The 13,065-nt window shown below is 37.4% G+C and overlaps 1 protein-coding gene across 3 annotated transcripts in view; it reads right to left on the reverse strand.

Annotated features, from left to right (window-relative positions):
- GRM1 (glutamate metabotropic receptor 1) overlaps positions 1 to 13,065 on the reverse strand; it is a 460,907-nt gene that overhangs the window by 296,715 nt on the left and 151,127 nt on the right. The window lies entirely within an intron of this gene.

Here is a 13,065-nt window from a genome sequence, read left to right on the forward strand (position 1 = left end):
TTTTTTAAAAAGTATGACTCACATACATGCAAAAAAAAAAAAAAAAAAAAAAGCAGGCAACAAAAACTGCCTGTGAGATGGACCAGATGTCAGCTATAACAAAGTTTTTAAAGTATCTATTATAAATATATTCAAAGAACTAAGGAAACTATGCTTAAATAAGTAAAAAAAAAAAAGATGTAATGGCAATGTCTAATTAAATAGAGATGATCATAAGTTATTAAAAAAACAAGAACCAAAATTAATTCTGGAGTTGAAAAGATAAACAAAATGAACAGTTTGCTAGAAGGGCCCAACTGTAGGTTTGAACTGGCAGAAGAAATACTAAGTGAATCAATAACGACTACAAAACCCAAAGAACAGAGAGAAAATAGAACAACAACAAAAACAAAAGTGAACAGAGCCTCAGAGAAATGTGAGATACCTTTAAATGAGTGTACCAACATACATATAAAAACGGTACCAGAAAAAAGTGGAGAAAGATGAAGGAGAAAAGAAAAAAATATTTAAAGCAATAATGGTTGAAAACTTTTCAAATTTGCTGAAAAACTTTTATCTACATATGCAAGAATGAACTCCAAGTAAGATAAACACAAAAAGATTAAGGCTCAGCATAGCAAAACTGATTACATTGGAATAAAGAGAAAAATCTTGAAAATAGCAAGTGAAAAACCACGGATCACATAAAAAGAAAACCACAATAAGATACAGAAGTAATCCCTTATGAAAAACAAAAGAGGCCAAAAAACAGTTGAATGACATATTCAACATGCTGGAGGGAAAAATAGTTGTTAGCCAAGAATATTATGTCCAGCAAAAATATTTTTCAAAATTAAAGGCAAAATAAAGATATTCTCAGATAAACAAACATTAGAGAAAGGCAAATCAAAACCACATGAGATATCATTTTATGCTCACTGAGATAGCTATATAAAAAGGACAATAATGATAACAAGCCTTGGTTAGTATGTGGAAGCTTCATACATTGCTAGTAGGAAAGTGAAATGGTGGCCTCCTGCCTTCAAAAACTAGAACACAAATTAAAATATATGAATCAACTGTTATCAGACATTGTATAAATGTCAATATAGGACTATCATATTCCAGAAAATTAAAATCAAAGAGATGAACCAAATTGCCCATGTTACTGTCTGGTGGTAGTCTCTAGGCTGCAGAACAGGGAGGGGGAAATTCAGCAAAGAATAAGAAAACAGGGATCAGAGTTTGGGAAAGTTGAAGCAGGTAGACTTACTGGGACAGAGCACTGAAAAGGAGAAAAGTGGGTTGAGAAATAAATCTGTGGAGGGATTCCCTCCAGTCTTTAGCTAAGTTCTGATGTGCACATATCTGAGAAGAAAATATCTAAGGCTGGAGAAAGACTCACTGGAAAACATAGAACAAACAAATCCGGAACTTACACAACACAGAGAACAGCACATACCCCATAAACTGTAGTGGAAAGCCTGCCTGGCAAGACAGAGAAGGACATTAAAACAACTACTCTAAATATGTTTTTGTATATCCCAGAAGAATGACCATGTTAAGAAAAGAAACAGAAAGTAAACAAAATATTCAGGTATAACTTCTAGATGAAAAATACGATATTTGAAGATGGCCGAATAGGAACAGCTCCAGTCTCCAACTCCCAGCGCGAGTAACACAGAAGACCGGTGATTTCTGCATTTTCACTGAGGTACTGGGGTCATCTCTCTAGGGAGTGCCGGACAATCGGTGCGGGTCAGCTGCTGCAGCCTGACCAGCGTGAGCTGAAGCAGGGCGAGGCATCGCCTCACCTGGAAGCGCAAGGGGGAAGGAAATCCCTTTTCCTAGCCAGGGGAACTGAGACACACAACACCTGGAAAATCGGGTAACTCCCACCCCAATACTGCGCTTTAAGGAAACAGGCACACCAGGAGAATATATCCCACACCTGGCCGGGAGGGTCCCACGCCCACGGAGCCTCCCTCACTGCTAACACAGCCGTCTGCGGCGATCTATCCGCAAAGCAGCAGCGAGGCTGGGGGAGGGGTGCCCGCCATTGCTGAGGCTTAAGTAGGTAAACAAAGCCGCTGGGAAGCTCGAACTGGGTGGAGCTCACAGCAGCTCAAGGAAGCCTGCCTGTCTCTGTAGACGCTACCACTGCGGACAGCTCACAGCTGCAGTCCATTAGGGGAAAGAGCCGGGCCGCTGCAGACCCGAACGACTCTGTCTGACAGCTTTGGGGAGAGCGTGGATCTCCTAACGCGGAGGTTGAGATCTGAGAACGGACAGACTGCCTGCTCAGGTGGGTCCCTGACCCCTGAGTAGCCTAGCTGGGAGACATCCCCCACTAGGGGCAGTCTGATACCCCACACCTCACAGGGTGGCGTCACCCTGAGAGGAAACTTCCAAAGAAAGAATCAGACAGGTACACTCGCTGTTCAGCAATATTCTATCTTCGGCAAACTCTGCTGCTGATACCCAGGCAAACAGGGTCTGGAGTGGACCTCAAGCAATCTCTAACAGACCAACAGACAGTCCTTCTGACTCTCAGACGGAAAACTATCAAACAGGAAGGACACCTATACCAAAACCCCATCAGTACGTCACCATCATCAAAGTCCAGAGACAGATAAAACCACAAAGATGGGGAAGAAGCAGGGCAGAAAAGCTGGAAATTCAAAAAATAAGAGCGCATCTCCCCCTGCAAAGGAGCGCAGCCCATCGCCAGCAACGGATCAAAGCTGGTCAGAGAATGACTTTGACGAGATGAGAGAAGAAGGCTTCAGTCCATCAAACCTCTCAGAGCTAAAGGAGGAATTATGTACCAGCGCAAAGAAACTAAAAATCTTGAAAAAAAAGTGGAAGAATTGACAGCTAGACTAATTAATGCAGAGAAGATCATAAACGAAATGACAGAGATGAAAACCATGACACGAGAAATACGTGACAAATGCACAAGCTTCGGTAACCGACTCGATCAACTGGAGGAAGAGTATCAGCGATTGAGGATCAAATGAATGAAATGAAGCGAGAAGAGAAACCAAAAGAAAAAAGAAGAAAAAGAAATGAACAAAGCCTGCAAGAAGTATGGGATTATGTAAAAAGACCAAATCTACGTCTGATGGGGTGCCTGAAAGTGGGGGGAAAATGGAACCAAGTTGGAAAACACTCTTCAGGATATCATCCAGGAGAACTTCCCCAACCTAGTAGGGCAGGCCAACATTCAAATTCAGGAAATACAGAGAACGCCACAAAGATACTCCTCCAGAAGAGCAACTCCAAGACACATAATTGCCAGATTCACCAAAGTTGAAATGAAGGAAAAAGTCTTAAGGGCAGCCAGAGAGAAAGGTCGGGTTACCCACAAAGGGAAGCCCATCAGAATAACAGCAGACCTCTCGGCAGAAACTCTACAAGCCAGAAGAGAGTGGGGGCCAATATTCAACGTTCTTAAAGAAAAGAATTTTAAACCCAGAATTTCATATCCAGCCAAACTAAGCTTCATCAGTGAAGGAGAAATAAAATCCTTTACAGATAAGCAAATGCTTAGAGATTTTGTCACCACCAGGCCTGCCTTACAAGAGACCCTGAAGGAAGCCCTAAACATGGAAAGGAACAAGTACGGTACCAGCCATTGCAAAAACATGCCAAAATGTAAAGACCATCGAGGCTAGGAAGAAACTGCATCAACTAACGAGCAAAATAACCAGTTAATATCATAATGACAGGATCAAGTTCACACATAACAATATTAACCTTAAATGTCAATGGACTAAATGCTCCAATTAAAGACACAGACTGGCAAACTGGATAAAGAGTCAAGACCCATCAGTCTGCTGTATTCAGGAGACCCATCTCACATGCAGAGACATACATAGGCTCAAAATAAAGGGATGGAGGAAGATCTACCAAGCAAATGGAGAACAAAAAAAAAGCAGGGGTTGCAATCCTAGTCTCTGATAAAACAGACTTTAAACCATCAAAGATCAAAAGAGACAAAAAAGGCCATTACATAATGGTAAAGGGATCAATTCAACAGGAAGAGCTAACTCTCTAAATATCTATGCACCCAATACAGGAGCACCCAGATTCATAAAGCAAGTCCTTAGAGACCTACAAAGAGACTTAGACTCCCATACAATAATAATGGGAGACTTCAACACCCACGGTCAACATTAGACAGATCAACGAGACAGAAAGTTAACAAGGATATCCAGGAATTGAACTCATCTCTGCACCAAGCGGACCTAATAGACATCTATAGAACTCTCCACCCCAAATCAACAGAATATACATTCTTCTCAGCACCACATCGCACTTATTCCAAAATTGACCACATAATTGGAAGTAAAGCACTCCTCAGCAAATGTACAAGAACTGAAATTATAACAAACTGTCTCTCAGACCACAGTGCAATCAAACTAGAACTCAGGACTAAGAAACTCAATCAAAACCGCTCAACTACATGGAAACTGAACAACCTGCTCCTGAATGACTACTGGGTACATAACGAAATGAAAGCAGAAATAAAGATGTTCTTTGAAACCAAGGAGAACAAAGATACAACATACCAGAATCACTGGGACACATTTAAAGCAGTGTGTAGAGGGAATTTATAGCACTAAATGCCCACAAGAGAAAGCAGGAGAGATCTAAAATTGACACTCTAACATCACAATAAAAGAACTAGAGAGGCAAGAGCAAACACATTCAAAAGCTAGCAGAAGGCAAGAAATAACTAAGATCAGAGCAGAACTGAAGGAGATAGAGACACAAAAAACCCCCAAAAATCAATGAATCCAGGAGTTGGTTTTTGAAAAGATCAACAAAATTGACAGACTGCTAGCTAGACTAATAAAGAAGAAAAGAGAGAAGAATCAAATAGACGCAATAAAAAATGATAAAGGGGATATCACCACCAACCCCACAGAAATACAAACAACCATCAGAGAATACTATAATTGCCTCTACGCAAATCAACGAGAAAATCTAGAAGAAATGGATAATTTCCTGGACACTTACACTCTCCCAAGACTAAACCAGGAAGAAGTTGAATCCTGAATAGACCAATAGCAGGCTCTGAAATTGAGGCAACAATTAATAGCCTACCCACCAAAAAAAGTCCAGGACCAGATGGATTCACAGCTGAATTTACCAGAGGTACAAGGAGGAGCTGGTACCATTCTTCTGAAACTATTTCAATCAATAAAAAAGAGGGAATCCTCCCTAACTCTTTTTATGAGGCCAACATCATCCTGATACCAAGCCTGGCAGAGACACAACAAAAAAAGAGAATTTTAGACCAATTCCCTGATGAACATCGATGCAAAAATCCTCAATAAAATACTGGCAAACCGGATTCAGCAGCACATCAAAAAGCTTATCCACCATGATCAAGTGGGCTTCATCCCTGGGATGCAAGGCTGGTTCAACATTCGCAAATCAATAAACGTAATCCAGCATATAAACAGAACCAAAGACAAGAACCACATGATTATCTCAATAGATGCAGAAAAGGCTTTTGACAAAATTCAACAGCCCTTTATGCTAAAAACGCTCAATAAATTTGGTATTGATGGAACGTACCTCAAAATAATAAGAGCTATTTATGACAAACCCACAGCTAATATCATACTGAATGGGCAAAAACTGGAAAAATTCCTTTGAAAACTGGCACAAGACAGGGATGCCCTCTCTCACCACTCCTATTCAACATAGTGTTGGAAGTTCTGGCTAGGGCAATCAGGCAAGAGAAAGAAATCAAGGGTATCCAGTTAGGAAAAGAAGAAGTCAAATTGTCCCTGTTTGCAGATGACATGATTGTATATTTAGAAAACCCCATCGTCTCAGCCCAAAATCTCCTTAAGCTGATAAGCAACTTCAGCAAAGTCTCAGGATACAAAATTAATGTGCAAAAATCACAAGCATTCTTATACACCAGTAACAGACAAGCAGAGAGCCAAATCAGGAATGAACTTCCATTCACAATTGCTTCAAAGAGAATAAAATACCTAGGAATCCAGCTTACAAGGGATGTAAAGGACCTCTTCAAGGAGAACTACAAACCACTGCTCAGTGAAATCAAAGAGGACACAAACAAATGGAAGAACATACCATGCTCATGGATAGGAAGAATCAATATCGTGAAAATGGCCATACTGCCCAAGGTGATTTATAGATTCAATGCCATCCCCATCAAGCTACCAATGAGTTCTTCACAGAATTGGAAAAAACGGCTTTAAAGTTCATATGGAACCAAAAAAGAGCCCACATTGCCAAGACAATCCTAAGTCAAAAGGACAAAGCTGGAGGCGTCACGCTACCTGACTTCAAACTATACTACAAGGCTACAGTAACCAAAACAGCATGGTACTGGTACCACAACAGAGATATAGACCAATGGAACAGAACAGAGTCCTCAGAAATAATACCACACATCTACAGCCATCTGATCTTTGACAAACCTGAGAGAAACAAGAAATGGGGAAAGGATTCCCTATTTAATAAATGGTGCTGGGTAAATTGGCTAGCCATAAGTAGAAAGCTGAAACTGGATCCTTTCCTTACCCCTTATACGAAAATTAATTCAAGATGGATTAGAGACTTAAATGTTAGACCTAATACCATAAAAACCCTAGAAGAAAATCTAGGTAGTACCATTCAGGACATAGGCATGGGCAAGGACTTCATGTCTAAAACACCAAAAGCAACGGCAGCAAAAGCAAAAATTGACACATGGGATCTAATTAAACTAAAGAGCGTCTGCACAGCTAAAGAAACTACCATCAGAGTGAACAGGCAACCTACAGAATGGGAAAAAATTTTTGCAACCTACTCATGTGACAAAGGGCTAATATCCAGAATCTACAAAGAACTCAAACAAATATACAAGAAAAAAACAAACAACCCCATCAAAAAGTGGGGAAAGGATATGAACAGACATTTCTCAAAAGAAGACATCCATACAGCCAACAGACACATGAAAAAATGCTCATCATCACTCGCCATCAGAGAAATGCAAATCAAAACTACAATGAGATACCATCTCACACCAGTTAGAATGGCATCATTAAGAAGTCAGGAAACAACAGGTGTTGGAGAGGATGTGGAGAAATAGGAACACTTTTACACTGTTGGTGGGATTGTAAACTAGTTCAACCATTATGGAAAACAGTATGGCGATTCCTCAAGGATCTAGAACTAGATGTACCATATGACCCAGCCATCCACTACTGGGTATATACCCAAAGGATTATAAATTACTCTACTACAAAGACACATGCACACGTATGTTTATTGCGGCACTATTCACAATAGCAAAGACTTGGAATCAACCCAAATGTCCATCTGTGACAGACTGGATTAAGAAAATGTGGCACATATACACCATGGAATACTATGCAGCCATCAAAAAGGATGAGTTTGCATCCTTTGTAGGGACATGGATGCAGCTGGAAACCATCATTCTTAGCAAACTATCACAAGAAGAGAAAACCAAACACCGCATGTTCTCACTCATAGGTGGGAACTGAACAATGAGATCACTTGGACTCGGGAAGGGGAACATCACACACTGGGGCCTATCATGGGGAGGGGGGAGGAGGGAGGGATTGCATTGGGGAGTTATACATGATATAAACGTCATGCACATGTACCCTAGAACTTAAAGTATAATAAAAAAAAAAAAAAAAAAAGAAAAATACGATATTTGAAATTTTAAAATTACATGATGGGATTAACAGCAGATTAGATGTTGCAAAACAAAAGATCGGTGTACTCAAAGTTACAGCAGTAGAAACTGTTGAAAATGAAAAAGAGAAAAAAGTGGAAAATAAGTAAATAGATAAATTTTCTATGTAAAAATATCAAGAGATCAAACACATATAAATGGAATTTCAACTACAAAGAATATAACAGCAAAGGCAAAAATAATATTTGACATTTTTCCAAATTTGATCACACTTAACCAAAACATTCAAGAAGTCCCAAGTCCCATAAATATTATAAAACTACATCAAGGCTTATCATAATAAAATGACTCAATACTAGTGATAAGGAAACATGCTTAAGAGCATTCAATGATAATACATATTAGAGAAACAAAGGTAAAAAGAAGTACAGCAGATTTCTCATCAGAAACCATGCAAGTCAAAGTATAATTAAGTAATATCTCCAAAGTATTGAGAGTAAAAATCAACTATCAACCTAGAATTCTATACTAGGGATTTTTTATTCAGTAAGACAAAATTAAAACATTTGAAGGCAAAACAAAAAGTAGAATAAAATTTGTCTCAGTAGATAAGCCCCACAAGTGATGTTAAATGAAATTCTTTAGGCAGAAGAAAAAATACAGATGAAAATATGGATTAACACAAAGAAATGAAGAAGGCCATAAATAGTTTTTATATTGGTAAATATAGAAGTTAATTTTTCTCATTTTATTTCTTGAAAGATAATTCACTAAGCAAAAATAATGATGTATTTTGAGTTTAAGAATAGATATAGAAATAAAATATATGATAACAATAGAACCAAAAGTGAGGGAGAAATAGAAATTTACTACCATAAACTTCTTACATCATATGTGATGCAGTATAATATTCTTGGGAAGTGAGCAATAACAATGTAAAGAAGTATATTTTAAACCCTAGATTCATAAAATAATTGTCATAGCTAGTAAGCCAAAAATAGAGATTAAATGGAATGCTAAAAATTCAATTAATCTAAAATAAGAATAAACGCACACATGTTATATTATATTTAATAAAATAACAAGTTAATTTAGTGAAGAAATAATATTTTCTTTCAGTAAAATGTTCTCAAATGACTGGGGTATTCTTATGTAAAAAGAACATTCACTCTTATGTCAAAACATACACAAAAATTAGGTCCAAATGAGTCATATATCTAATATGGGGCAAAAACTATAAAACTTTTAGAAAAATGTTTGTGACCATGGAGGAGGTAAAATATTTTTGATAGAACACAAAGAGTATAAACCATAAAAGAAGAAATTATTAACTGCACTGTTAAAATTCAAAATGTTTCATCTTCCAAAGACATTCAGCAGAACTGAAATTTCAGATACATATTGAGAGAAAATATTTATTATACATATATATGATAAATCACCTGTGTCCAGAAGTTATAAATAACTTTTACAACTCTGTAATGAGAAGATAAACAACCTGAAATCCAAATGGACATAGATGTGTAAGATATTTCACCAAAAAAGATACTAAAATGTCAGAGAAGTACATTAAAATGTTCAACATTATTAGTCATTAGGAAAATGCAAATTAAAACCACAAAGAGTTGCCATGATACACCCACTGGAATAGCTAAAAGTAAAAAGACTGACAATACTATTTTGGTGAAGAAGTGGAGGAATTAGAACTCTCATACATTGTTGGTGGAACTGCAAAATTGTACAGCCACTTTGGAAAATAGTCAATTTCTTATACAGTAATTGACAAGGGTAAACATACACTTATGACCCATAATCTCACCTCTAGATAGTTCCTAAAGAGAATTGAAAATACATGTCCACACAAAGACCTGTACAAGAATGTTCACAGCAGTATTATTCAAAAGAGTTACAACTAGAAACAGTCCAAATGTCTATCAATAGGTAAATGGATAAGCAAGTTGAGATATATCTATGTCATGGAATACTACTCAAGTAATAAGGAGGAAATTAGTAATATGCCCAACAACATAAGGGAATCTCAAAAGTACTTTGTCAATTGAAAGAAATCAGACACAAGAGATTACATTCTGTATGATTCCTTCTATATGAAATTCTAGAAAAAGTCAAAGTGTAATGCCATGGTTGCCTGTTTCCAGGGGTTGCGGAGGAGAGACTGCAAAGGGGCATTGAGGGGCATTAAGGGGCATTTAGAAACAATGTGCAAGTGTTCCACAACATGATTGCCTCGGTGCTTAAGGCAAAGCATGATTGCTTTGGTGCTTATGTCACTGTATAGAGTTATCAAAATGCATCAAATAAACACATAAAATTGGTGAATTTAATAAAGCTAATTTGAAGACCACAAATAAATTCCTAAGTCCTTTCCCCAGCATATTAAACTGGAATCTGAAGAAGGTGGAGCTCAAAAGCTAAAGTTTTTAAAATCTTCCCAGTTTTATGATATGGACAGATAAGTGGCTATGGAGAGGGTCTAACTTCAGGAACAACTCAATCATCAGACCCCATTCTGTTAATTAGCAAGAGATAGTTCATTGGTAGGCCCCAGGCAACTCTAGACTTGGAGATGGCTAAGGCTGACCTTGAGTTATGCTTAAATGCTTCTACTTTGCATTTTGATTAGTCAGAAAACTGGAACATGACTATGTTTTCAGAGAGCAGGTCAATAGGCCAATTTGGGCAGCAGGAGAAGGCACCAACACAGGAAATAAACAGAACTTCTAATAGTTTTGTACTGCTCCTACTACTATTAACTAATCTCAAATGTATCTGTAGTTTAAGACAAAAACCTTGAAGGCAAGTAAATTTCAAGAAATAAAAAAACAGAGTTGAATTGGTAGAGTCACAGGCAATAGAGTTAAACTTTCCTTTTGTCTTCCCTTTCAAATATGCCCTATAAGCAGTTCATTCATAGTGAATGTCACATGAGTGCAAATCCCTGATCTAGGCATCATAAGGTAGTGGTTCTGAAAGCTAACTCATCAAAGGGGGGAAAAAAGAAAGAAGATCCAAAGTCCTGACCACGAAATTGTACTGACGGTCTAAGGTGAGATCAAGGAATCTATTTTTAAGTGTGTCTGCTGATTTTGATTTAAACCCAGGTAAGAACTGCCACAGGTGCTACAAGAACATATTAAGATAAATTCCATATTGTCTCTGATCAGCGTCAAAGACAAAATGAACTGAATCATAATGACATCCTTTTCCATCTATTCAAATTGGGTAGTGCCATACAGATGCAGACAGCACCAGATATCCTTTTCCTCAATGTTTTAATACCTTAAAGGCAGGTAAAGACCATGAAAGTGGAATCTTTCATGTTTCAGATGTCCGGTATCTGAAACATGAGACTATAGGTGTTAGAATATAGGAAGGGTTTATAATTACCAACTTTAAGGTAAATCAGTCACCTCAGTTATTATGAAAATCCTGCGCAATTCTGTGCCAGAGATCTATACTCACAATAACTGTTGATATCTTACAAATAATATTTATTCTCCAGAGTATTCTAAACAAAATTCCTTCTCCTTCCCAAGCAACATTTCTCAGTCTTTTTCTAGCAGTGTAATTTTCCACAAAGCTCTCATTAATCTGCCTGTAGAGCAGGAGTATTTTAAGAAAGGTATAGCCTGTCTACAGGTTTGTAATCATTTCCTGCCCTTGGGAGCTGAGAAAAGGCCAAGTCATATATCTGTAAGTCATGACCATTATGCATCAGAAAATGCTTATCTGCCTTGCTCGCCTTCTGATTATAATCCATTTTTGGAGATGTCACACTTCAATGAAAGTCCATATTCTCTTTAAAATAAAACCTTTGCAATTTTTCCTGAAGGCTGCAAACTTTAGATTCTTCCCCATTTTTTTCCCATAGTGGAAAGATGAAAGCTAAAATAACCCATATTTTATTTTTAAAAAGCATATGAAACATAACACCATGCTATATAATCTTATATTTCAAGGATATAGAGGTCACTTTTCCAAATACGTGTTCTGAAAGAAAAAGATTCCAAAAGGTACACAGTAAAAACCAAGTATTTCATTTGCTTTTAAATGAAACTGTAATCTTCTTTCCAAATAAAGCTATTGCCATTTCAACCATTTTTTACATGTGTGTTTGATGTGTTTGTGGTGTTTCAACTAAAAAAGCGTGGCATTTAAAATTTTCTTAGATCAACTTTTAACTAAAGGGCTGGAGGTGGTGTTTCTCTGCAGTGAGGAGTGATAGAAAGTTGGCCAATGAGTGAGAAGATCACAGAGTTGCGAGAAACAATAGATGAAGCAGTACACACTAGTAAGGGACAAGCAACTGAAATGTAAGAACTGTAAAAAAAAAAAAAAAAAAAAAAAAGATGTAGTCATAATCCAGTGAAAAATGGTTAGCAAATATATAAATAAATATGGCACACCTAGTATGTCTGCTCAGAGACTCCTAACAAAGCAGAATATAAACTTACAGTAAAGTCTTCCCAAGATGAGGAAACCAGGGTGGAGGCTCAAGATAATGTCAACACTAGGCAAAGGACTACAGACAGGAGGCTCTCACTCAACCTGAAAGAACAGTGTGTCTTTAGGGGAGCTAAGGTACCCCCAAGGGACTTACTAGTGAGACCCAGTGATGACTCATCAGGCAAGCAGGCATTTTGGGATTAGACAAATACAACAACCCAAATGGGTTGTTGTTCCAATTTTACAGATGAATTGTAGAGATACAGGCTGATTGAAGAGCATCAGCCCTTACCAAACCAGGTAAAATTTACTGATTCTAGACTATCACAGGGAAATCAGGGGTCACACAATGAGGCTACTTGCTCTCTCTACTACCCACCAAGCACTTTGACGTAGTTATTAAAAAGTTATCATGACAAAACATGATGCTAGGCATGAAGGAAAATAAATAACTGTGCAAAACTTGGTTCCTACAGTTGAGGCAGTTACAATTCAATACCTATATGTATATATGATAATATGGTGTAGTAGTAAGTTTGAATATTGACTTCACCACTTATTAAACTTAGGAATTTGGAGTAATTATTGAACTTCTCTGCTTTTCAAGTCAACCTTTCAGGGTTGTTGTTGGAACCAGAGACAACATATATCAATAGCCTAGTACCTACCAAACCTTCAATAAATAGTAGCTGATTTTTGCATTCATACACATAAATTATTCTGTTTTAATTTCTTCAGATTAAAAAAATTAAGAATTAGAACAGATTCATCAGTTAACTATTAGAATTTTAATAATTATAACTTAGAATTTTAGAGAAATAGCACTCATTCCAAGTTGGTTTCTACATAAATATAGTTCTATAGATAAAGCCTGGTGTGAAAAGAGAATGATATTGTAAAGTCTCATGTTAAGATAAAGAAATGAGCTG

Source organism: Trachypithecus francoisi, unplaced genomic scaffold (assembly GCF_009764315.1).
Source record: "Trachypithecus francoisi isolate TF-2019V2 unplaced genomic scaffold, Tfra_2.0 Lachesis_group15, whole genome shotgun sequence".
NCBI lineage: Eukaryota > Metazoa > Chordata > Mammalia > Primates > Cercopithecidae > Trachypithecus > Trachypithecus francoisi.